The sequence below is a fragment of the Arachis hypogaea genome, chromosome 9, assembly GCF_003086295.3.
Source record: "Arachis hypogaea cultivar Tifrunner chromosome 9, arahy.Tifrunner.gnm2.J5K5, whole genome shotgun sequence".
NCBI classification, from domain to species: domain Eukaryota; kingdom Viridiplantae; phylum Streptophyta; class Magnoliopsida; order Fabales; family Fabaceae; genus Arachis; species Arachis hypogaea.
Window position 1 is genome coordinate 86,111,600 of NC_092044.1, and position 27,952 is coordinate 86,139,551.

At 42.0% G+C, this 27,952-nt stretch overlaps 1 non-coding gene across 1 annotated transcript; it reads right to left on the reverse strand.

The window, feature by feature from the left end:
- Positions 1-8,636: 8,636 nt before the first annotated feature.
- Positions 8,637-8,744, reverse strand: LOC112713679 (small nucleolar RNA R71). Its single transcript, XR_003158649.1, has one exon. It is a non-coding gene; the product is annotated as a small nucleolar RNA R71 (small nucleolar RNA).
- Positions 8,745-27,952: the final 19,208 nt, after the last annotated feature.

Below are 27,952 nucleotides of genomic sequence, written 5' to 3' on the forward strand. Positions count from 1 at the left end.
ATAAAAAAATTTTAAATTGCAGATGGGTGATGATTTGATTACCATCCTATTTCACCATGGAGGATCATTCATCACAGATGTTGATGGAGGTGTGACTTACAATGGTGGAGATGTCTTTGAGTTGCCAGGAGTTGATACAGACAAACTGGACATCTTCTTTGTCCGAGACTACCACAAGGATCTTAGATATGACAAGGTCACTCAAACATGGTGGCTGGTTCCTAATAGGTCGTTGCAAAATAGTCTAAGGGCTTTAACAAATGATAAGGAGCTGTTGGAGATGTGCTACCTTGGTAAGCAGAACAAGAGGGTTGTTCATGTTTACTATGAACATGAAGTCTCAGAACCTTTGTACATTAAGAAAGCAGAGGCAGTTTCATATAAAGGGAAGGAGGTCTTCGTGATATAGGATTTGAATCCCACCCCAAACCCCACCACCAATGACAATGCCGAGCCAATTCCCACCACAGCAGCATCTACTCCAACCTGTGCACCAAATAACACCACTATTCCCACCGAAAAACCAGACTCAACTACAAAGCTCCCACCTATTTTAATTACTGTTAGTAAACCAGCAAAAAAATAGAACCCCACCCCACTGCAACTCCTATGTCCAACCCCAATCCACCTCTAAAAACAGTGACTCAACCCATTAAAACCAAGCCGAAAAACCCACCCAAAAAAATGTCGCTACCCACTGAAATGCCTAAACCATGGTCGAAATCAAAAGAGACCAAGAAGTCTGCTGTACCAAGAAGAGGGACTAGGAATGTAAAATCTGAAGCACCAAAACCATATAGAAGGATGCCATTAACAAGAGCAGCTACTAGTGGAATTAGTGTAAGAAGTATTGGTAAGGAAAAACAGCCCCAAATAGAACTTGTGGCATTGTCTAGCTCAGAGGATTCCTCAAATAGTGAAGCCAATGATGGTAGTGAGGAGGATGAACCATATCGGTCTGATGGTGATGTAGTGTCTAGTGAGGAAGATATGGGTGTGGAGAGATCAGCAGGAAAGAAAAAGACAAATGTGAAGGAGAGAACCAGGATAGCTAAGAAAACTTCTAAACAAAAGAGGGCTATAATGGTTGAGGATGATGGTCCTGTGTGTGCTGACTCAGGCTCTGAGGATGATGCACGTTTTTTGGACCAATTCCTAGGTTCGGGTCCATGGGAACATATGATGATGCCCAAGATGAAGGTTATCAGGAATCTGATGGTGGAGACTCATGGCACTCAGAAGAACTGAAGACTCCTCCAAACTCTGAAGATGAATTGGAAGAGGTTGATTCGGATGAGGTTTTCCCTGTGTTCAGAGATGGAGGTAGGTTTGGGGAGCTTAGGCTTGCTGTTGGAATGATATTTACTACAAAGATGGAGTTCAAAGAGGCTGTGCGTGAATATTGTATCCAAGAGGGTCGGAGGATTTGGTTTAAAAAGAATGATAATGTAAGGATGAGAACAGTGTGTAAGGATGAGAACTGTGGATGGCTTGTCTATGCTGCTAACAACACTGAGAACAATTACTGGCAGATCAAGACGTTCAATGATTATCACAGTTGTGCAAGGGAAACCAAAAATAGATGGCTAATAGGAAGTGGCTGGCCGGGAAATTGGTGAAGAAGCTACGAAAATATCCTAACTTAAGACACTGTGAGGCTGCTCAGTATTTTAAGACAAAATGTGACTTGGAACTAAGCAAGTGTTCACTGACTAGGGCCTTTGGAGATGTTAGGACTGTTGTGTATGGTGATGCTGCTGCCCAGTATGGGATGGTAAGGGATTATGGACTAACACTACTTAGGAGTAACTCAGGCTCTACTGTCACAATTGGAGTTATCCCTCAGCCCAACCCTGATGATGAACCAATATTTGAAAATATGTACATCTGGTTGGATGCTTGTAAGAAGGGATTTGTGGCTGGCTGCAGACCGCTCATAGGCTTGGATGGAGCTTTTCTGAAGACCCAGTATTGTGGCCAGATCTTGTCTGCAATTGGACAAGATGCAAACAATCACATATATGTGATTGCATATGCAATTGTCCCTGTTGAAAATACTGAAAACTGGAGGTGGTTCTTGGAATTACTTCATCAAGACTTGGGAGATTATAAGCAAAACAAGCTCTGTTTCATTTCAGATATGCAGAAGATACATTTTATCCATGTTTTTGTTGTTTTGTTGTTGTATAATTTGTATAGGCTGCTCTGATATAATTTGTATAGGCTGCTCTGATATTAGCATGAGCAATTGCATAGTTTGTATAATTTGTATAGGCTGTTCTGATATAATTTGTATAGGCCACTTTGATTTTTATTGTTTTGTTGTTGTATAATTTCGTTTTATATATGCTGAACTGCTGAACTGCTGTGTTTGTAATGAACAACTACTTTGCCTAAATAGATAGACTACTGCTCCATGAACTGGTATATGTATATGGAACTGATATGTAATGCATCGAAGAGGGACTAAACTGATGTCACTTATAAAACTGAAGGGACTAAGTTGATGTCACTTTTAAAACTTAAGGGACTAAATTAACGTCACTTATATAACTAAAGGGATCAGTTTGATGCTCGATAAGTTGTATGTCACTATTTTTTTTAAATTCAGGACCTAATCCATGCTGTTAATGAGGTTTTTTCAGGTGTCTATCACAGATTCTGTGTGTGGCACTTATGGAAGAACTTCAACAAGCAGTGGAAAAATCTCCAGCTGAGAGGGTTGCTATAGGAGTGTGCAAGGTGCACCAGCCAAGATGGGTTCCTAGAGAGTATAAAAAAGATTGAGAGAGTTAACAAGGAAGCTTGGGAGTATTTGAACAAGTGGCCTAGAGACTCTTGGAGCTGGGCTTTCTTCAGCAACGCACCTAAAATAGACAATATCTGCAATAATGCTTGTGAAGTCTTCAACTCAAGGATCAAAGAAGCTAGAGCCAAACCTATCATTACACTGTTAGAGAAAGTCAGACTGTATGCAATGAGGTTAATCGCTAGGAACAAAGTGAAGCTTAATTCCAACACTGGTATTCTACCACCTATACAGCGCAGTAGATTGGAAAAAATAAGGAAGGAGTCAAAGAGTTGGGTCCCGATGTGGTCTGGTGACTCTGAATACGAGAAATTCGAGGTTCACGGGTGGCCGACTAACATAGTTGTTGATCTGGGAAAGAGGCTCTGCACATGTGATTTTTGGCAATTGAGTGGTGATATACTTTTACTTGTTTCTTGCTTTGTTATTTTTTTCTTGGCTGTTGGCTTAATATTGGTAATCTTTGGACTTGTGATAATGTTATTTAGGGATGCGTGTGTGCATGCTTGTGCTGCATTGGCAAGGGTTAGTAGAAGACCAGATGAGTTTTGTCACCAGTGGTTGACAATAGAAGTATATAATAACACATATGCCTTCCATATCAACCCAATTCCAGGTCAAGCCCTATGGAAAAAGTCACCACATAACAAACCATAAGCACCTAAATTTAAAAAGAAACTAGGTCCATTTACGAAAAAAAGAAGAAAGGATGCAAATGAGGAGCCAAGTGGGGGTAAAAAGCAGAGGAAGAAGATGAAAAGAATCTATCAAAAAGGTCACTGTCATTATTATGGTGAATCGGGACACACGAAGAAAAACTACGGAAAGAGAGCTGCTGATGAGGTGGCTGTTGCTGCTGCTAAGGCTGCTGCTGCAACTAAGGCTGCTGCTGTCCAACCTCCAGCTACTAATGGTGGTGAAGCCACCCTTGTCCCAGAACCCCCCACCGAAATTCAACTTGAAGCTAGTCAACCACTATTGTCACAAACCGATGACTCTCAAGAGGTTCACAAAATTATATCACATTCAATCTTATTATGCGCATATTCTTCTCCACTTTTAGTAACTATTATACATATATTCATTAATAGGTCTTGCCTCCTCCTATGAGGCCACCAAAACTGCCTCCCAAAAGGAAGTCATCCAGACAAGAAAAAGCAACTCCAGGAAGCAGCTTTCAAGCAGCAACCACCCCACCTGCTGCCACCCCACCAGCAAGCAGTCAACCCACAACTCTTCCTCCATCTCATCCTATGCAAGGTGCATCATAGGGGATCGTAACAAGACTTTTTAACTTCATGACGTTTGTTCCGAATCCTGGATTCAAACCACCAAAAAACAAAAAAAGAAGACTAGGTTTATTATGTTTAGGAGAACATTATTTTGTTTCACTATTTTGATGAAGCAGTGTGCTTTCTGCATTTAGAACCCAAGTGTTGGAAATTTTTTTGTTCAAAATTTGTGTTCTCAACATGTTGAGAACTTCGGATATACTTGCAGAATATTGCTCTGGCTCTTCCTTTCCTATTTTGTATATGTTTACTGCATTAATATATGATTATGGATTATGACCTCATTGAACTTGAGCTGTGCCATATTTTCTTTTTGATGTTCTCTGATACGCCATTACGATTAAAAAAATTAGAGGATTCCATTAGTACTGCAGGAACAATTATTTACATATAACCTCTACTTTATTCAGATTCCAAATTACTTTTGGACAATCATGTCAAACAGTTTAATCTGCAGTAGTTTAAACCAAAATGACAAGAGCAATTACATGAACAAAACAACATATGCATATCACATGTCACTTAGTTTTTGGCTAAATACAATTGAGTCTGTGATGAGCGGATAATTTGTATACTTTTTGGCATTGTTTTTAGTATGTTTTTGGTATGATCTAGTTAGTTTTTAGTATATTTTTATTAGTTTTTAGTTAAAATTCACTTTTCTGGACTTTACTATGAGTTTGTGTGTTTTTCTGTGATTTCAGGTATTTTCTGGCTGAAATTGAGGGACCTGAGCAAAAATCTGATTCAGAGACTAAAAAGGACTGCAGATGCTGTTGGATTCTGACCTCCCTGCACTCGAAGTGGATTTTCTGGAGCTACAGAAGCCCAATTGGCGCGCTCTCAACGGCGTTGGAAAGTAGACATCCTGGGCTTTCCAGCAATATATGATAGTCCATACTTTGCCCAAGATTTGATGGCCCAAACCGGCGTTCAAAGTCACCCTCAGAAATCCCAGCGTTAAACGCTGGAACTGGCACCCAAATGGGAGTTAAACGCCCAAACTGGCACTAAAGCTGGCGTTTAACTCCAAGAAGAGTCTCTGCACGAAAAATGCTTCATTGCTCAGCCCAAGCACACACCAAGTGGGCCCGGAAGAGGATTTTTATGTCATTTACTCATTTCTGTACACCTTAGGCTACTAGTTTTCTATAAGTAGGACCTTTGACTATTGTATTAAGAATCTTTTGATCACTTTAGATCTCTAGATCATCTTTGGACATTTTAGTTCTTAGATCATTGGGAGGCTGGCCATTCGGCCATGCCTAGACCTTATGCTTATGTATTTTCAACGGTGGAGTTTCTACACACCATAGATTAAGGTGTGGAGCTCTGCTGTACCTCGAGTATTAATGCAATTACTATTGTTCTTCCATTCAATTCCGCTTGTTCTTGTTCTAAGATATCACTTGTTCTTCAACTTGATGAATGTGATGATCCGTGACACTCATTATCATTCTCACCCATGAACAAGGTGACTGACAACCACTCTTGTTCTACAAGCGATCAAGGCTCTAGTGAATATCTCTTGGATTCCTGATTGCACGATGCATGGTTGATCGCCTGACAACCGAGTGCTCGTCTGACAAACGAGCCAACCATTCCTTGAGATCAGAGTCTTCGTGGTATAGGCGAGAACTGATGGCAGCATTCAAGAGAATCCGGAAGGTCTAACCTTGTCTGTGGTATTCTGAGTAGGATTCAATGATTGAATGACTGTGACGTGCTTCAAACTGCTGAAGGCGGGGCGTTAGTGACAGACGCAAAAGAATCACTGGATTCTATTCCGGCCTGATTGAGAACCGACAGATGAATTCCGCTATGCTGTGACAGAGCATATGCAATCGCTTTCACTGAGAGGATGGGAGGTAGCCACTGACAACGGTGAAACCCTTGCTTAAGCTTGCCATGGAAAGGAGTAAGAAGGATTGGATGAAGACAGTAGGAAAGCAGAGAGACGGAAGGGAAGGCATCTTCATGCACTTATCTGAAGTTCCTACCAATGAATTACATAAGTATCTCTATCTTTACCTTTGTGTTATTTTCGTTCATCACCATTACCATTTGAGTTTGCCTGACTAAGATTTACAAGATGACCATAGCTTGCTTCAATACTAACAATCTCCGTGGGATCGACCCTTACTCGCGTAAGGTTTATTACTTGGACGACCCAGTGCACTTGCTAGTTAGTTGTGCGAAGTTATGTAATGCCATGGTATTGAGCCACCAAGTTTTTGGGGTTCATGACCGGGGATTATGAGAGTTGTGAAAAAGTATTGTTCACAATTTCGCGCACCAAGTTTTTGGCGCCGTTGCCGGGGATTGTTCAAGTTTTGAGCAAGCTTTTGGTAACATCAGTGCCAAGATCCGGCAACAACACCAAGTTTTTGGCGTTATTGCCAGGGATTGTTCAAGTTTGGACAACTGACGGTTCATCTTGTTGCTTAGATTAGGTATTTATTTTTTTTCGAAATTCTTGAAGATGAATTCTAGAGTTTCATGATGATTTGTTGAAATCTGGCTGGCTGAGAAGCCATGTCTAATCTCATTGGACCGAGGTTTCAACTTATCACCACAAGAGCTTGTTGGTTTTTATCAAATCTTGCTTTTGGAGCAGTGATCTGCTAAGGCTTGGCTGGCCTTTGGCCATGTCTAGTGTTTTGGACCGAAGCTTTCTTTGAAAGCTTGGCTGGCTGTGAAGCCATGTCTAATTCCTGGACCGGAGTCTTAGACTAGCATTGCACTGATTCCTGGAATTCTCATTAAGAATTTTGATACCTTTTTCCATTTAATTTTCGAAAAAACACAAAAAAAAAATTTACAAAATCATAAAATCCAAAAATATTTCTGGTTTGAGTCTAGTGTCTCATCATAAGTTTAGTGTCAATTGCATGCATTCATTCATGTATCTTAGTGATCTTCAAGATATTCTTGATAATTTTCGTGCTCTGATCTTTGAATTCAATTGACTTGAGTGTTTTGTGTGTCTCATATGCATTTTCATTTTGTTAGTGTCAGTAGTATACAAACTGCTAAGTTTGGTGTCTTGCATGCATTGTTATTTGATTCTTGTTGCATTTTGGTTTGTCCTTGTTATTAAAAATCCAAAAATATTTTTAATGTGTGTCTTTCCAAGTCAATAATACAGAGAATTGAAGATTCAGAACATACAGCAGAGGAATTGCACAGAAAAAGCTGGGCGTTCAAAACGCCCAGTGAAGAAGGACAGACTGGCGTTTAAACGCCAGCCAGGGTACCTGGTTGGGCGTTTAACGCCCAAAAGGGTAGCATTTTGGGCGTTATTTAACGCCAGGATGGCTAGAGGGGAAGATTTTGTTTTCAAATCAAATTTTTTCTAAGTTTTCAAAATCTTTTCAAAATCAAATCTTTTTCAAATCAATTTTCCAATCAAATCTTTTTCAAAATCAATTTCTTTCCAATTTTAAAGATACTTACTATCAATTAATGATTTGATTCAACATTTCAAGTATGTTACCTCTTCTGTTGAGAAAGGTTTAATGTTTGAATCATATCTTTTCTTGTTAGTCAAGTTTTTAATTTTCAAATCAAATCTTTTTAAAATGTTTTTCAAATCATATCTTCTCAATCACATTTTTTTAATCAATCATATCTTCTTAACCACATCTTTTTCAAAATAGTTTTCAATCAAATCTTTTTGATTTCTAATTTCAAAATCTTTTTCAAAAATCACTTGATTTCTTTTCTATTTTCATTTTCGAAAATTAAGTAATGTTTTTCAAAAATGTTTTCAAATTTTTTTCACTTAATTTTCGAAAATTACTTCCCTCCTTCTCACATCCTTCTATTTATGGACTAATACTATCCCTTAATGCAAAATTCGAACTCCATCTCCTTTGTTAAGTTCGAATTTTCCACTTCTGTCTTCTACTCTTCTTTTCCTCTGACACCTTAAGGAATCTCTATACTGTGACATAGAGGATTCCACATTTTCTTGTTCCCTTCTCTTTCTTATGAGCAGGAGCAAAGACAAAGGCATTCTTGTTGAGGCTGATCCTGAACCTGAAAGGACCTTGAAGAGAAAGCTAAGAGAAGCCAAAGCACAACTCTCTTTAGAGCACCTGAACGAATTCTTCAAAGAAGAAGAACAAATGGCAGCCGAAAACAACAACAATGCCAACAATGCAAGGAAGGTGCTGGGTGACTTTACTGCACCTACTCCCGACTTCTATGGGAGAAGCATCTCTATCCCTGCCATTGGAGCAAACAACTTTGAGCTTAAGCCTCAATTAGTTTCTCTAATGCAACAGAATTGCAAGTTCCATGGACTTCCATTGGAAGATCCTCATCAGTTTTTAGCTGAGTTCTTGCAAATCTGTGACACTGTTAAGACTAATGGGGTTGACCCTGAGGTCTACAGACTTATGCTATTCCCTTTTGCTGTAAGAGACAGGGCTAGAACATGGTTGAACTCTCAACCTAAAGAAAGCCTGGACTCTTGGGAAAAGCTAGTCAATGCCTTCTTGGCAAAGTTCTTTCCACCTCAAAAATTGAGTAAGCTTAGAGTGGAAGTCCAAACCTTCAGACAGAAGGAAGGAGAATCCCTCTATGAAGCTTGGGAAAGATACAAACAATTGATCAGAAAGTGTCCCACTGATATGCTTTCTGAATGGAGCATCATATGTATTTTCTATGATGGTCTCTCTGAACTGTCCAAGATGTCTTTGGATAGCTCTTCTGGAGGATCTCTTCATCTGAAGAAGACGCCTACTGAAGCTCAAGAACTGATTGAAATGGTTGCAAATAACCAATTCATGTACACTTCTGAAAGAAATCCTGTGAACAATGGGACTAGTCAGAAGAAAGGAGTTCTTGAGATTGATACTCTGAATGCCATATTGGCTCAGAACAAAATACTGACTCAACAAGTCAATATGATTTCTCAAAGTCTGTCTGGAATGCAAAATGCACCAAGCAGTACTAAGGAAGCTTCATCTGAGGAAGAAGCCTATGATCCTGAGAACCCTTCAATAGAAGAGGTGAATTACATGGGAGAACCTTATGGAAACACCTACAATCCTTCATGGAGGAATCATCCAAATCTTTCATGGAAGGATCAACAGAGACCTCAACAAGGTTTCAATAACAATAATGGTGGAAGAAACAGGTTTAGCAATAGCAAGCCTTTTCCATCATCTTCTCAGCAACAGACAGAGAGTTCTAAGCAGAATACCTCTGACTTAGCAACCATGGTCTCTGATCTAATCAAAACCACTCAAAGTTTCATGACTGAAACTAGGTCCTCCATTAGGAATTTGGAAGGACAAGTGGGTCAGCTGAGCAAGAAAATTACTGAACTCCCTCCTAGTACTCTCCCAAGCAATACAGAAGAAAATCCAAAAGGAGAGTGCAAAGCCATCAATTTGGCCGAATCCTGGGAGGAAGAAGAGGCAGTGAACGCCACTGAGGAAGACCTCACTGGACGTCCACTGGCCCCCAATGAGTTCCCCAATGAGGAACCTTGGGAATCTGAGGCTTAAACTGAGACCATAGAGATTCCATTGGACTTACTCCTGCCATTCATGAGCTCTGATGAGTATTCTTCCTCTGAAGATGATGAGTATGTCACTGAAGAGCAAGTTGCTAAATACCTTGGAGCAATCATGAAGCTAAATGACAAGTTATTTGGAAATGAGACTTGGGAGGATGAATCCCCTTTGCTCACCAAAGAACTGAATGACTTGTCTAGGCAGAAACTGCCTCAAAAGAGGCAGGATCCTGGGAAGTTTTCTATACCTTGTACCATAGGCACCATGACCTTCAAGAAGGCCTTGTGTGACTTAGGGTCAAGTGTAAACCTCATGCCTCTCTCTGTAATGGAGAAGCTAGGGATCTTTGAGGTGCAAGCTGCAAAGATCTCACTAGAGATGGCAGACAACTCAAGAAAACAAGCCCTTGGACTTGTAGAGGATGTTCTGGTCAAAGTTGAAGACCATTACATCTCTACTGATTTCATAGTCCTAGAGACTGGGAAGTGCATGGATGAATCCATCATCCTTGGCAGACCCTTCCTAGCCACAGCAAAGGCTGTGATTGATGTTGATAGAGGAGAGTTGATCATTCAAGTGAATGAAGAATCCTTGGTGTTTAAGGCCCAAGGATATCCCTCTGTCATCATGGAGAGGAAGCATGAAGAGCTTCTCTCAAAACAGAGCCAAACAGAGCCCCCACAGTCAAACTCTAAGTTTGGTGTTGGGAGGCCACAACCAAACTCTAAGTTTGGTGTTGAACCCCCACATTCAAACTCTAAGTTTGGTGTTGGGAGGTTCCAACACGGTTCTGAGCATTTCTGAGGCTCCATGAGAGTCCTCTGTCAAGCTAATGACATTAAAGAAGCGCTTGTTGGGAGGCAACCCAATGTTTTATAATTAATTATTTTCTTTTGTTATTTTATGTCTTTTGTAGGTTGATGATCATAAGAAGTCACAAAATCCATGAAAAAAGCAAAAACAGAATGAAAAATAGAAAGAAAAACAGCACACCCTGGAGGACGCACCCACTGGCGTTTAAACGCCAGTGAGGTTAGCTGGTGGGCGTTTAACGCCCAGTCTGGCACCATTTTGGGCGTTTAACGCCAGAAAGGGGCACCAGACTGGCGTTAAACGCCAGAAAGGGGTAAGATGCTGGCATTAAACGCCAGAAATGGGCACCAGCCCGGTGTTTAACGCCAGAAATGGCTCAAAACGTGTTTTTGAGTGCCATTTGGTGCAGGGATGACTTTTCCTTGACACCTCAGGATTTGTGGACCCCACAGGATCCCCACCTACCCTACCACTCTCTCTCTTCTTCACCAATCACCTCAACACCTCTTCCCCAAAAACCCCTCACCTATCAAATCCCATCTTTCTCTTCACCACTCACATCCATCCTTCATAAAACCCCACCTACCTCACCATTCAAATTCAAACCACTTTCCCACCCAAACCCACCCTCAAATGGCCGAACCTCTCTCTCCCCCTCTCCTATATAAACCCTCCTTCACTCCTTTATTTTCACACACCTTAAACACTACTTCTTCTCCCTTTTGGCCGAACACAAAGCCCTCTCCATCTCCTCCATTTCTTCTCCTACTCTCTTCTTTCTTCTTTTGCTCGAGGACGAGCAAACATTTTAAGTTTGGTGTGGTAAAAGCATTGCTTTTAGTTTTTCCATAACCATTTATGGCATCCAAGGCCGGAGAAACCTCTAGAAAGAGGAAAGGGAAGGCAAAAGCTTCCACCTCCGAGTCATGGGAGATGGAAAGATTCATCTCAAGGGTGCATCAAGACCATTTCTATGAAGTTGTGGCCTTGAAGAAGGTGATCCCCGAGGTCCCTTTTTCACTCAAAAAGGGTGAATATCCGGAGATCCGACATGAGATCCGAAGAAGAGGTTGGGAAGTTCTTACCAACCCCATTCAACAAGTCGGAATCTTGATGGTTCAAGAGTTCTATGCCAATGCATGGATCACCAAGAACCATGACCAAAGTGTGAACCCGAATCCAAAGAATTATCTTACTATGGTTCGGGGGAAATACTTGGATTTTAGTCCGGAGAGTGTGAGGGTGGCGTTCAACTTGCCTATGATGCAAGGAGATGAACATCCTTACACTAGAAGGGTCAACTTTGATCAAAGGTTGGACCAAGTCCTCACAGTCATATGTGAAGAGGGCGCCCAATGGAAGAGAGATTCAAGAGGAAAGTCGGTTCAATTGAGAAGGCATGACCTCAAGCCCGTGGCTAGAGGATGGTTAGAGTTCATACAACGCTCAATCATTCCCACTAGCAACCGATCCGAAGCTACCATAGTAGAAGACCAGATGAGTTTTGTCACCAGTGGTTGACAATAGAAGTATATAATAACACATATGCCTTCCATATCAACCCAATTCTAGGTCAAGCCCTATGGAAAAAGTCACCACATAACAAACCATAAGCACCTAAATTTAAAAAGAAACTAGGTCCATTTACGAAAAAAAGAAGAAAGGATGCAAATGAGGAGCCAAGTGGGGGTAAAAAGCAGAGGAAGAAGATGAAAAGAATCTATCAAAAAGGTCACTGTCATTATTATGGTGAATCGGGACACACGAAGAAAAACTACGGAAAGAGAGCTGCTGATGAGGTGGCTGTTGCTGCTGCTAAGGCTGCTGCTGCAACTAAGGCTGCTGCTGTCCAACCTCCAGCTACTAATGGTGGTGAAGCCACCCTTGTCTCAGAACCCCCCACCGAAATTCAACTTGAAGCTAGTCAACCACTATTGTCACAAACCGATGACTCTCAAGAGGTTCACAAAATTATATCACATTCAATCTTATTATGCGCATATTCTTCTCCACTTTTAGTAACTATTATACATATCTTCATTAATAGGTCTTGCCTCCTCCTATGAGGCCACCAAAACTGCCTCCCAAAAGGAAGTCATCCAGACAAGAAAAAGCAACTCCAGGAAGCAGCTTTCAAGCAGCAACCACCCCACCTGCTGCCACCCCACCAGCAAGCAGTCAACCCACAACTCTTCCTCCATCTCATCCTATGCAAGGTGCATCATAGGGGATCGTAACAAGACTTTTTAACTTCATGACGTTTGTTCCGAATCCTGGATTCAAACCACCAAAAAACAAAAAAAGAAGACTAGGTTTATTATGTTTAGGAGAACATTATTTTGTTTCACTATTTTGATGAAGCAGTGTGCTTTCTGCATTTAGAACCCAAGTGTTGGAAATTTTTTTGTTCAAAATTTGTGTTCTCAACATGTTGAGAACTTCGGATATACTTGCAGAATATTGCTCTGGCTCTTCCTTTCCTATTTTGTATATGTTTACTGCATTAATATATGATTATGGATTATGACCTCATTGAACTTGAGCTGTGCCATATTTTCTTTTTGATGTTCTCTGATACGCCATTACGATTAAAAAAATTAGAGGATTCCATTAGTACTGCAGGAACAATTATTTACATATAACCTCTACTTTATTCAGATTCCAAATTACTTTTGGACAATCATGTCAAACAGTTTAATCTGCAGTAGTTTAAACCAAAATGACAAGAGCAATTACATGAACAAAACAACATATGCATATCACATGTCACTTAGTTTTTGGCTAAATACAATTGAGTCTGTGATGAGCGGATAATTTGTATACTTTTTGGCATTGTTTTTAGTATGTTTTTGGTATGATCTAGTTAGTTTTTAGTATATTTTTATTAGTTTTTAGTTAAAATTCACTTTTCTGGACTTTACTATGAGTTTGTGTGTTTTTCTGTGATTTCAGGTATTTTCTGGCTGAAATTGAGGGACCTGAGCAAAAATCTGATTCAGAGACTAAAAAGGACTGCAGATGTTGTTGGATTCTGACCTCCCTGCACTCGAAGTGGATTTTCTGGAGCTACAGAAGCCCAATTGGCGCGCTCTCAACGGCGTTGGAAAGTAGACATCCTGGGCTTTCCAGCAATATATGATAGTCCATACTTTGCCCAAGATTTGATGGCCCAAACCGGTGTTCAAAGTCACCCTCAGAAATCCCAGCGTTAAACGCTGGAACTGGCACCCAAATGGGAGTTAAACGCCCAAACTGGCACTAAAGCTGGCGTTTAACTCCAAGAAGAGTCTCTGCACGAAAAATGCTTCATTGCTCAGCCCAAGCACACACCAAGTGGGCCCGGAAGAGGATTGTTATGTCATTTACTCATTTCTGTACACCTTAGGCTACTAGTTTTCTATAAGTAGGACCTTTGACTATTGTATTAAGAATCTTTTGATCACTTTAGATCTCTAGATCATCTTTGGACATTTTAGTTCTTAGATCATTGGGAGGCTGGCCATTCGGCCATGCCTAGACCTTATGCTTATGTATTTTCAACGGTGGAGTTTCTACACACCATAGATTAAGGTGTGGAGCTCTGCTGTACCTCGAGTATTAATGCAATTACTATTGTTCTTCCATTCAATTCCGCTTGTTCTTGTTCTAAGATATCACTTGTTCTTCAACTTGATGAATGTGATGATCCGTGACACTCATTATCATTCTCACCCATGAACAAGGTGACTGACAACCACTCTTGTTCTACAAGCGATCAAGGCTCTAGTGAATATCTCTTGGATTCCTGATTGCACGATGCATGGTTGATCGCCTGACAACCGAGTGCTCGTCTGACAAACGAGCCAACCATTCCGTGAGATCAGAGTCTTCGTGGTATAGGCAAGAACTGATGGCAGCATTCAAGAGAATCCGGAAGGTCTAACCTTGTCTGTGGTATTCTGAGTAGGATTCAATGATTGAATGACTGTGACGTGCTTCAAACTCCTGAGGGCGGGGCGTTAGTGACAGATGCAAAAGAATCACTGGATTCTATTCCGGCCTCATTGAGAACCGACAGATGAATTCCGCTATGCTGTGACAGAGCATATGCAATCGCTTTCACTGAGAGGATGGGAGGTAGCCACTGACAACGGTGAAACCCTTGCTTAAGCTTGCCATGGAAAGGAGTAAGAAGGATTGGATGAAGACAGTAGGAAAGCAGAGAGACGGAAGGGAAGGCATCTTCATGCGCTTATCTGAAGTTCCTACCAATGAATTACATAAGTATCTCTATCTTTACCTTTGTGTTATTTTCGTTCATCACCATTACCATTTGAGTTTGCCTGACTAAGATTTACAAGATGACCATAGCTTGCTTCAATACTAACAATCTTCGTGGGATCGACCCTTACTCGCGTAAGGTTTATTACTTGGACGACCCAGTGCACTTGCTGGTTAGTTGTGCGAAGTTGTGTAATGCCATGGTATTGAGCCACCAAGTTTTCGGGGTTCATGACCGGGGATTATGAGAGTTGTGAAAAAGTATTGTTCACAATTTCGCGCACCAGTCTGCTGCCTATCCAACCTTAAGACAAGCACAACAACTGTAACCAGCAGCAGCAGCATACATGTAAACAAGAAAATCCCCCCATTTTTAGAACTCTAACTTCAGACTCTAGTCTTCCAAGTTTCCAAGCAATCTTCATCTTCCATTCTTCGTTGTCGTTTAAAGAGCTTATTCTACCATCACATGTCACCGCATCTTCTTCCAGAATTTTGTCCACCCAAATAAATAACCCACACCACCTCTTACCTGCAGTCTAAACCCAAAAAAGTGAATCAACCAACTTTACCTCCAGATTTACAACAAAGAACAACATCAAACACTTACATTGTAGTTTGGGCAACCCACAAACGGTCTCCCTGGATTAGAATCCGTTGCTGACCATCGCAGCACTGGTCTCGACCTGCATGTACACCATTCTGGGAGACGCGCATCTTTGTTTCTATTCATTTTCCTCATGATGCTTCCAAATGATCTTCGGTTGTTGGAGCTCCCAACTGCGTTGCTTGCGCTAGCCATAACGTCTGCTGTTCGAAGATGAAGACAACACTGAAGACTCACCTCTGGTGCGATGGAGATGAACGGATAGTAGACAAGAACAGCATGTGTGATGGAGAAGAAATGAGAACAGAGTCAAATTGGGGGTTAGGGTTTTTAAACTAAAATTAGGGACTAAATTGACTCCAAAGCGTTTACTTGGCCACGTCAGCTAGGCGTTGGCTGCTAATGTGTCACCAACGACGCCAGGTCAGCTTTCCGGTTGCGCCAACTGGACAAAATTCACCGGAAGGACCACTATGAGTACCGGAGATCAACTTCAGGGATGATCTAGACAATTTTTTAAGTTCAGGGATTACTTTAATCCTCGAGGACAACTTCAGGGACCACTTTGATGCTTACCTCCTAATTTAACTTACAATTTATCTTTCAGGAACTAATTTGATCAAAAAAATCATTCGGAGACGAAAATGAAAATCACGTGAGGAATGAAGTTAACCATTAAGCCGTCATTTGAACTATAACTCATTCATCAGTGTTGTCTCCAACATTCCACTCACACAACCAATACTATCTTGGTTGCAAAGTTCACTATCTCACTCAAATCCCTGATCTTCTGCGATTGCTGTCCTTTTCTTGTCACCATTGCTTTTCTCGAATCTCACTACACAAACTTTCATCCCCTCTCACTCAAGACCATTTCCCTTTTTCATTCTCTGATTCCTGCAATTTGAGACCATTACACTTGCCAAACTCTAACCTATGGTTCAACCCTTCCTCCGCATCATACAAATTCACACCCTACAAGATCGACCTCGATCTCCTAATCTCACATCTTCTTTAGATAATGAAGTCCGCCAAGTCAGCCTCAACATCACGATTATGATGACAATGAGCGTAAGTGCGCTGTACAACAAGGAGGTGGTGCCGCTTCACGTCCTGCAACAACTAAACCTTGTGCAGTATGGTTGTAATCTAGTGACGATAATAGAATTCTCATTGTTTGATATGGATAAAATTATGGGAGGTGGAGATTACTTGTGGAAAAGATTTATGTGTTGTTTCTTTAAAAAATTGTGTTACAAGAAAGTGAAATGCGCCTGTTCATACCCTAGGTCGAGCTGTTCGACCCAGAATATCCTACAGACAAAGCGACCGACCTCTTCAGGTCAGGACAACCCGATCTCTTCTCAAAGAGCTCGGCCAAGTCACAGGAAAGCCCAAACAAAGGGCCCAAATAGAGGAACACATCCCAAATCCAAGGGCAGCCCAAGCTCGTAGAGATAAAAGCGGTTCCCTTGAAGATAAGAGGACCCCAGTCAAAGATAAGATAAAGATAAGATAAGATAACTAACTTATCTCATCTAAAGAGGTCACTCTACACCATTATAAATACACTGGAGCACCCAGGTATAACTCATACTCTGATTCTACTCAATACCTGCTTAATACCCTTGTTAACTTTAGCATCAGAGTCCTTTGCAGGTACCCCCCACCCTCCAAGAACGAAGGATCAGCACCACCATCGTGTCCAACAAGTCAGACACAGCGGCTCCAGCCACCGTCAACAGGTCAGATACAACAGCTCCGACCAAGTACCGAAGATCTCATCCGAGATCGACCTACAGTTTCAGGTAACCCTCGGAACATTGGCATCGTTACCGGGGAACCTGGAAGTCATCCCCGCACCATGGCTGGCGACCATGACAACAACCACGACTCAGATCTAGAGAATAGAACGCCGCACAAAAACGCGGATACTACACCAAAAGATACTCCCCAAATCAGCAAAAAGAACCCCCCAATCGAGGGAGCCCGGGATACGTTTCAAGATCGGTTAAAACAACTTGAGGAAGAAGCTCTACGCCAATGAGAGGCTGAGAAGGATCTGCAAAGAGAAATAAGGCGACGGTGGGAATTGGAGAACAAACTCCTAAAACTTGAAGCCGATGTCAAGACTAAAGTCGGCCAATCCACTCCCAAAGATAGCACCCGCAAGGAGCAAGATCCATTCACCAAGGAGATCATGAAGACAAGAATCCCAAAAGACTTTAAACTCCCAGACATGACCTTGTACGAAGGCACCATGGATCCCAGCTATTATCTTAGCAACTTCAGGAGCAGAATGTATCTCACAGACGCCTCAGATGTAGTTCATTGCAAAGCCTTTCCAACTACTTTAACAAAAACAACAATTAGATGGTTCGACAACCTCCCTTCTAGATCCATCTCGAGTTTCGATGACATGGCCAAGAAGTTCCTGGCCATATTCTCCATCCAAAAGGACAAAGCTAAACATGCACCGAGCTTACTGGGAATCAGACAAGGAGAAAGGGAAACCCTGCGCAACTACATGGAGAGATTCAACAAGATATGCCTGGATATACAAAACCCACCAACAGAAGCCGCTATCATGGGCCTCATTAATGGCCTACGAGAAGGGCCTTTTAGTCAATCTATATCAAAGAAGTACCCCACGTCTCCGAACGAGGTGCAAGAATGAGCGAAAAAAGTACATCAACATGGAAGAAAACTCCCGATTAGGAGAGACCTCAAAGGTCGGGTTCACCTCTCAGGATAAAGACAAAAATTCCAGAAAGAAAGAAGATCGCCATGGAGAGAAAATAAAAAAATACCACAATTACACCCCTCTTCGGGTGTCTCTTGTGGATGTCTACAGAGAGGTATGCAACACAGAGAAAATACCACCAGCTCGACCACTCAAAGGCAAAAAAAGGAGAAAATCGGGCTGAATATTGTGAATACCATCGGATCCGCGGGCACTCCACCAATGAGTGTTTTGACTTAAAAAACGTCATAGAAAAGCTCGTACGAGAAGAAAGGCTAGACCGATACCTGGCCACCCGTGATGATGAACAAACGAAAAGAAGAAGAGCAGAAGACGTTGGACCAACTGCGCGATCATCCCGGACGCCAGAGAGGCATGTCCACATGATACACGGCGGACTCGCCGGGGGAGAAATCTCCAAATCCTCCCGAAGAAGACATCTCAAAGACGTATACCATGTCACAGAAAAGAAGGAAGCACCCGACATCCCGGCGATCACTTTTACCAAGGAAGACGCATCCGGCGTCCCGTCAGGGCATGACGATCCCATGGTAATTACTATTATACTGTCAAACGCAAATCTTCACCGCACGTTGATAGACTAGGGGAGCTCTGCCGATATCTTATTCAAAACCGCTTTCAATAAACTCGGCTTGGAAGAAAAAGAACTCAGAGCATATCGGGACAGCCTGTTCGGGTTAGAAGACACCCCGGTTTAACCAATGGGATACATCCCGCTCCACACAACTTTTGGAAAGGGAAGTCAGTCAAGAACACTCAAAATATATTACATCGTCATTGACGTAAGCTCAGCCTACAATACCCTAATAGGTCGGGCAATGTTAAATCAACTCGACGCAATAGTCTTGACTCCGCATCTATGCATGATGTTCCCAACCGCAGAAGGAATAGCCACAGTAAAGGCAGATCAGAAGATGGCACGCCGCTGTTACAACGAAAGTCTAAACCTCAGAGCCAGAGGAGAAAAATTCCACACAATCGAGCTCGGTGGAGTTCGGAGACGGGAGGAGCTCCGCCCACAACCTGAAGGAGAAATAGAGAAAATTCAGATCGAAAACACCCCGGACCAAACAACCAACATTGGCACACTCCTAAAAAGGGACATAAAAAATCACTCATATAGTTCCTACGTGACAATGCCGACCTCTTTGCGTGGAAGGCCGCAGACATGCCAAGCATAGACCCCAAACTAATGTGCCACAAGCTGGCAGTCTACCCAGGATCTCGGCCGGTACAGCAAAGGCGCAGAAAGCTAGGACCAGAACGCTCTCAAGCAGTGGAAGAACAGGTACGAGCTCTACTGGAGGCAGGCTTCATAAGAGAAGTCAAATACCTGCTATGGCTTGCTAATGTCGTTTTGGTAAAAAAGTCAAATGGGAAGTGGAGAATGTGCAGCGACTATACTGACCTCAACAAAGCTTGCCCGAAAGATCCTTATCCGCTCCCAAACATCGACGCACTGGTAGATGCCGCCTCCAGATACAAATACCTCTCCTTTATAGACGCGTCCTCGGGATATAACCAAATCCCAATGTACCCACCTAACCAAGAAAAAACCTCTTTCTTAAACCCAAAAAGCAAATTACTGCTACATTGTTATGCCATTCGTTCTCAAAAGTGCGGGAGCCACTTACCAAATATTAATGAACAAAGTTTTTTCGGATCACGGAAAGATTATGGAGGTCTACGTATACGATATGCTAGTGAAGACGCAAAACAAAGAGATGTTATTATCCGACCTGACACAAGTATTCAACACCTTAAGACGACACGGCATGCAACTCAATCTCACAAAATGCACCTTTGCAGTAGAAGCTGGTAAATTCTTGGGTTTTATGATCACACAGAGAGGAATCGAGGCAAACCCGGACAAGTGCAGGGCCGTACTCGACATGAAAAGCCCGACTTGTATCAAAGAGGTACAACAACTCAACGGGCGGTTGGCAGTCTTGTCCAGATTCCTGGCGGGATCTGCAATAAGATCTCTCCCCTTCTACGTCACTCTAAGGAAGGGAAAGGAATTTGAATGGACAGTTGAATGCGAGCAAGCCTTCCAAGACTTCAAAAATTTTCTGGGACAGCCACCTATATTAAGTCGGCCACGGGAAGGAGAACCACTCATCTTGTACCTCGCAGTGGGAAATCGAGCAATAGACTCAGCACTGGTCCGAGAAGACAATAGTGGCCAACAACCCATATACTTTATCAGCAAAGCGTTATAAGGGTCCGAGCAGAACTACCAGAAAATAGAAAAGTTCGCTTACACTCTCATAATAACATATCAACGACTTCGCCCATATTTCCAGTCTCACACCATTAAAATTCGGACCAACCAGCCCATAAAAAAAATCTTACAGAAAACAGACTTGGCAGGCAGAATCTTGCAAGGGGCAGTCGAGTTGTCCGAATTCGACCTTCAATACGAAGCTCACACTGCCATCAAATCTCAATATCTGGCCGACTTCATTGCAGAATTTATGGACACACTGGAAACCCCCACAGAATGGAATCTATACGTGGATGGCTCCTCAAATAAAACGGGAAGTGGCGCAGGCGTAATAATTCAAAGTGACCAGGGGACCCAGATCAAACTCTCCCTCAAATTTGGGTTCCCTGCCTCAAACAATCAAGCGGAATATGAGGCACTACTAGTTGGTTTGAAGCTGGCTAGGGAGGTTGGAGCTCAGAAACTTATCATCTTCAGTGACTCACAGGTAGTCACTTCACAAATAACAAGCAGCTACCAAGCCAAAGATCCCACTATGAAAAAGTACCTGGACAAAACCAGGGAACAGCTCGGACAACTCGGAGAGTATGAGATTCGACACATACCCCGAGAACAGAATGCCCGGGCCGATACACTCTCAAAACTAGCCAGCACCAAACCAGGAGGCAATAATAGAAGCCTTATCCAAGAAATTCTATGGAAGCCATCAATCTCAGAAGAAAAAAAGGTCCTAGCCATAACAGGTCGCGATCAGGGATGGATGACCCACATAATTAATTACCTCACAACAGAGGCCCTCCCTACAGATGAGAAAGAGGCAAAGCGGTTAAAACGGGAAGCACAATACTATACCATCATAAATAATACTTTATACAAAAGAGGGATTTCAACACCGTTGCTAAAATGCGTGCCGACTTCTAACACTAAGAATATCCTAGAAGAAGTACACAGTGGCATTTGTGGCAATCACCTCGGAGCGTAAGCACTCGCCATAAAAGTACTATGGGCAGGATTCTATTAGCCAACCCAACAAAAAAAAGCCACAGAATTCGTAAGGACATGTTCGCCATGTCAAAAGTATGCCAACTTCCACATCGCTCCGCCAGAGGAACTCATCAGCGTAACCTCACCTTGGCCATTCACAAAATAGGGACTCGAACTCCTCGGACCTTTTCCTCAAGGATCAGGACAAGTCAAATTCCTCATAGTAGGAATAGACTACTTCACAAAATGGATCGAGGCAGAACCCCTAGCCAATGCCACAGTTCAAAGAAGTCAAAAATTCCTGTATAGAAACATCGTCACAAGGTTCAGAGTTTCATACTCCATCACTACAGACAATGGTACCCAGTTCACAGACGCAGGCTTCAGAAAACTAGCGGCCGAGCTGAATATAAAACAATAATTCACCTCTGTTGAGCACCCCCAAGCCAATGGGCAAGCCGAAGCTGCTAACAAAGTTATATTAGCAGGGATAAAATGGAGATTACAGGATGCAAAGGGAGCCTGGGCTGAGGAGCTCCCACAAGTCCTATGGGCGTACCGAACGACTCCACATTCCACGACAAAGGAGTCACCCTTCCGATTAGCTTATGGAATGGAGGCAATGATTCCAGTGGAGGTTGAAGAAGGATCACCCAGAGTAATCCATTTCAACGAAAAAGTAAATTCCCAACTTCAAAGGGAAGAGCTCGACTTACTTCCAGAAATCTGAGAAAAAGCTCGGATAAGGGAAGAGGGGCTGAAAATACGAATGGCCTCCAGATACAATCGAAAAGTAGTACAGCGGGCCTTTGTTGAAAATGACCTTATCCTAATCCAAAACGATATAGGAACAACTCGACCTGGAGAAGGAATGCTGGCAGCAAACTGGAAAGGACCCTTCCGAGTCATAGAAGTATTAGAAAGGGCTACTACAAACTTTCCGAACTCGACGGGCGAGAGCTTCCTAGATCATGGCACGCCTGCAACCTAAGAAGGTACTATAGCTAGGGATGATAAAAGATCTTGGACAAGGCGCACTCTTTTTCCTGAAAAAGGTTTTTTAACGAGGCGCCCCTCCAAGACCTACAAATCACCCGACTTAGGAAATTAACTCCTCATGTATATTTGCATTTTCTTTTAATAAAATTTCTTCAGATTCTCTACAAACGCTCAAGTCGTATTATTCTGAAAACATTTATTGCCCGATTATAAAGCTACAGATTGACAAAAAGTGAAAATCGAATTCACTGCAATCACGATAAAAACGAGGGCTAAAAACCCAAAATCTACAAAATCGGCAAAGATGAAAATAGAATAATGCAAGAAGTTATAGAAAGTGATCCATAGAAAGGACCTGACAAGGACCTAATAAAATGGATTGCTATAAAATAACTTAAAAAACTGGTTGGCACAAAAGTCGGACCAGCCACAACAGCCCAAGTTATAAGTAAAGCCCTAGAAAGAGGTCTGGCCAACACTATAAAAGAGGATTACTATAACTTCAAGGAGCCCGATATGATGAAGTCGGACTCCTACAAAAAGTTACAAAAGATAATCCCTGAAAGAGACCTAAACAAGGTCCAAGAAAGAGGATTATCAAGTAACTCGACAGGGCCCGACTTGACAAAGTTGGCCCAGAAAGATAAGTTACAAAAGATAATCCCTGAAAGAGACCTAAACAAGGTCCAAGAAAGAGGATTATCAAGTAACTCGACAGGGCCCGACGTGACAAAGTCGGCCCAGAAAGATAAGTTACAAAAGATAATCCCTAAAAGAGACATAAACAAGGTCCAAGAAAGAGGATTATCAAGTAACTCAACAGGGCCCGACGTGACAAAGTCGGCCCAAAAAGATAAGTTACAAAAGATAATCCCTGAAAGAGACCTAAACAAGGTCCAAGAAAGAGGATTATCAAGTAACTCGACAGGGCCCGACGTGACAAAGTCGGCCCAGAAAGATAAGTTACAAAAGATAATCCCTGAAAGAGACCTAAATAAGGTCCAAGAAAGAGGATTATCAAGTAACTCGACAGGATCCGACGTGACGAAGTCGGCCCCAAGATGTAAAGCTACAAAAGGTAATCCTTAAAAGAGACCTGAACAAGGTCCAAGAAAGAGGATCACCAAGCAAACTTGACAAAGCCCGACATGACGAAGTCGGTCCAAGATACAAAGCTACAAAGGTAATCCCTGAAAGAGACCTGAACAAAGTCCAAAAAAGAGGATTACCAAGTAATTTGACAGGAACCGACACGATAAAGCTACCCTTGGAAGAGACCTTAAGTAAAGTCCAAAAAGGAGGGCTATAAACAAACAAAAACCAAGTTCGGCAATATCAGCATTACGATAAACAACAATTTAGGATTGATGAGAGCAGCGTCAGGCCAAAGGATCAAGTTAATCATGTCAGATAAAAACCTACGAAGGTGCCAAGACAAGTGCAAAGCAGACAGGATATTAAAACTACTAAATTATGATAATAGAGAGCTTCAGAGGCCACCCAAATCTTCCCAGAAAGCTCGAAAGTCACTTTGTTTTTCAAAACAAAGTTGCTAAACAAGCAACAGAAAGTATCAACAGTCAACATTTACAAAATAAAAGAGTTCAAAGCCCACAAATCGGGCTATACACAAATTCATCAAAGATAATCAAAGAGAGTCCAAAGGTTTCTCAGTAGTAGCATCCCGGGGTGAAGGAGGACGAGTCTGAAGAGGCACTGCATCTACCGTCCCATCATCCCGGTTCAGGATTTGGACATCAGGATCGGACTCAGGCTGAACGACTTCAGCAGCTTCAGAAGAAGAGGGCGGCACAACGGAGACTTTAGTAGAAGGAACAGGAGGAGGCTCAACATTATCATCATCAGGGTCCTCGGGAACGATTTTGCCATCCTTCACAACATTATCCAAGCTAAACAAGGCAAGGTCAGCCTCCAGGGCAATAACCCAAACCTGTTCCTTCAGGTTCTCATAGGCAGCGGTTACGCTGACCACAAGATGACCATGGAGCTCGGAATATTGATGCCAGGGCATCTTGGCTAGTTTTACTAGCCATTTTTTGTATGCTTTAGGTTGATTTCATGCATTTTCTTAGGAAATAAGCAAGTATTTGGTTGAAAATGCAATCATACCATGATTCAAGCAAACATTGTGAATTTTAAATGATTTCATGAGAATTATGCATAAATTGAATGATAAATTGGATGATGCATAATCCCATGATTAAGAGCAAGACTTTGATGCACTTTGTTTGATTGATTTCAGGCCAAAAGAAGAAGAGAAGAGCCACGTTAGTGGCTACGTTAGTTACACTAACGTGGGCACTAACGTGGAAGGAAGGAAAGCCCCAACGTTAGTGAGAAAAGTTAGTGGCATTAACTTTGAAGAAAGGGGTATAAGCCAACGTTAGTGGAAAACGTGAAAGCCACTAACGTTTTCGAAGCAAAGAAGACCCACGTTAACAGCCACGTTAACTACATTAACGTGGTAGTTAACGTGGAAGGAAAGGAAGATGCCAACGTTAGTGGAAAAGGTGAATGCCACTAACGTTTTCGAAGCAAAAAGACCCACGTTAACAGCCACGTTAACTTAGTTAACGTGGTAGTTAACGTGGAAAGAAAGGGAGATGCCAATGTTAGTGGAAAAGGTGAGTGCCACTAACGTTGGCGAGGCAAAAAAAGACCCACGTTAACTTCTACGTTAACGTTAACGTGGAAGTTAACGTAGGCAAAAGTCCCACCTGGCAGCTTGACCATGCCTTCTTCAAACACGCATAACTTGAGCCACAAAGCTTCAAATGAGGTGATTCAAGCGGCATTAGAAAGTAGGATTCCAGAGCTTTCCAAGCATATATGGCACTACATGATTGATACTAAATTTGAGGGATAAAACCTGCCCCGAAAGTGCAAAGATGAACATGGTATCAACCTGTAGTAAGGCCAACTGACCTCTTCACCTTCCAAGAAGTATAACTCAAGCTGTAGAGCTCCAAGTGATGTGCTTTCAGAAGCGTTGGAAAGTAGACATCCAGAGCTTTCCAACAATGTATAATAGTATGGGGTGGACATTAAGTTTGAGCCCCTGATTGCTAGCGTTATTGTGACTCACGTTTTCCATTAATGCTAGTCGCTAGCGTTAACGTGACTCACGTTTTCCATTAACGCTAGCGACTATGCTAGCGACCATGTCCAGTTCAAAGGAGCATAACTTGAGTTACAGAGATCCAATTGAGGTGATTCCAATTGCGTTAGAAATCTGACATTCAGAGCTTTCCAAAGATATATAATAGTCTATAGTGGGCATGAAATTGGAGCACAAACAAGAGGCATCTTTTAAGTCCCAAAAACACCAAAGCAATAAAGCCAAGTCACCCTGGACCTCAATTTGATTCACTTCTCTTGGACCACCCAACCTCAAGGAAGCAAGCCCACAAGTGTCAACCAATCAAGGCCACAAGAAGCATCTACAATAGGAATTTTCATTTAATTGTAATTTACTTTTAATTTCATTTTGTAATTTAGGAGAGCCTATTTAAAGGCTTTAGTTTTTACTTTGAAAGGGGGATTGGACGTAAGGAAACACAGAAATTGGGGATTGGAAGAGGGGTCTTCGGACTCCCTCCCCTCACTCACTTTTCCTTCTCTTCTTTTCTTTGTACTTTTCATTTATGAATTTGGAAGTTTCAGTGTTAGTTTTAATCTTCATCTTTACTTTCCTGCACTTTCTTCTTTTCTATTTTGGTAGAGCAATGATCAACTAACTCTTTTCATTGGGTTAGAGAGCTCTATTGTGATTCAATGGATCAATTATAGTTTTCATTCTTCTTCTTCTTTCTTTTCTCTTGATCTTACTAGAAAGCTTTCAATCTTAATTCAATTGGTTAGTTGTCTTGGAAAAGAAACTCTCCATAATTGGATCTCTTCGGAACCTTGGAAGAGGAATGAAGAGATCATGCTAGAAATGCTTTCTCATACTGGACCAAGTTGGGTTGGGATGGATATGTGACTATAATCCCTCTAATACTTGATTTGGGAAATGCATGTGGTATAATCAATGACCATACTTCATCTATTCTCATGAGCAATTGACCAAGGAATTGGCTATTGATCAAGATTTGAGAGATTGGGTTACCAAGGAATTGGAATCCAATCACTTAAGATTGTCAAGGAGATCAATAAATGCATTGATTGAGGAAGAGATGAGAATGAACTTGATCTGGAGAATTGCAACATCTCTTGATCCCAATGTTCATTTTATTTTTAGTTCTTACATTTACTTTTCTTGCCATTTTACTCTTCTACACTTTATAGCTTTTCTTACTTTTATGCCATTTACATTTCCTTATTACTTATCACTCCAATATGATTTGTCTAACTAGGATAATCAATTAATCATTGTTTGCTTAATCCGTTAATCTCTGTGGGATTCGACCTCACTCTATTGTGAGTTTTACTTGACGACAATTCGGTATACTTGCCGAAGGAAAATTTGTTGAGAGACAAGTTTCCATGCATCAAATATTCAACCCAGACCGACTCTAGCTCATCCCGAAGACGTATCACTTCTCGGTAGGACGCGACATAGCTTTCTTTGTGCTTCAAAGCCACATCCTCAGCCAATCACACAGAAGCCGCCAGGGCAAGAAAGCTGGCCTTCTCCGCTTCCAGCTCCTTCTTCAGTTTAGTCACCTCCGCTTCAAACTCCTCCTTGAGACCCTTCATCCGATCAAATTCTCGCTTAGCTTCCTCCATAAAGGCTTTGGTAGCATGCAAAGGTAGATTTTGAGCAGTGCGATACAAAACAGCTCCCGTATGGGCCATCTTGACACTACTCTGAGTTATAAAATCCAAGTGATGAAGGAGAGATACATCATTCATTGAAAGAGACCATAAGGTGTGATCTGCTGGTCCACAAAACCAATAGGATCAAAATCTGGGGCATCTAGATTGAAAGGTTCAACAGTTTGAGGTCTTTTTGGAGGAGGGGCAGCCGAAGAAGAAACCACAGCAGCAGTAGAAGACTGAGGGGGATCCACTAAACGGACCCGAGGTGTAGGGATCATTCTCCTCGGGCTAAGAGAGCTCGGCACAGATGGCTTCAAAGGAGCTTGGGAAGTTCCTCCCCCATCAGCCCGGGCCGAGATGTTTTGAGCCGCAAAAACTTTTCTCACCTTCTTGAAGGCCTTCATTGTATCATTATTTTTGGCCATCTCTGCAAAAAGAAAAACAACAAATCACGCCAGGAAAAAAGTAGGAGAAAAACAAGATAAATAAAGATATATCACGGCAGTACCCAAAGCAGTTCGAATAAGGGATGGATCTCCCAATGACTTTTTAGTATCCAAGTGAGGAAGTTCTCCCCAAATATCCTCCAAAACACTCACAAAGGATTGCTCGACCTCGCTCAACATCTGCCAAGTATATCGGGATACCACTACGTTCCTCTGCCACTCTAAGGGAAAGCAGGGCTCATTATTTTCATCCAGAAAGAAAGGTCGGGCTCCTTCAACAGCCCGGACCTTAAAGAAGTAATTCTTAAAATCCCGGAAAGATTCGTCATACATGGAAAAAACCTTGTGCCCCTGGGCAGACCTAAAAGAAATCCAAGAAGCTTTCTTCTTGGTAGTCCCAGGTTTGGTCAACACAAAAAAATACAGAAAAAGAGTTTGAGA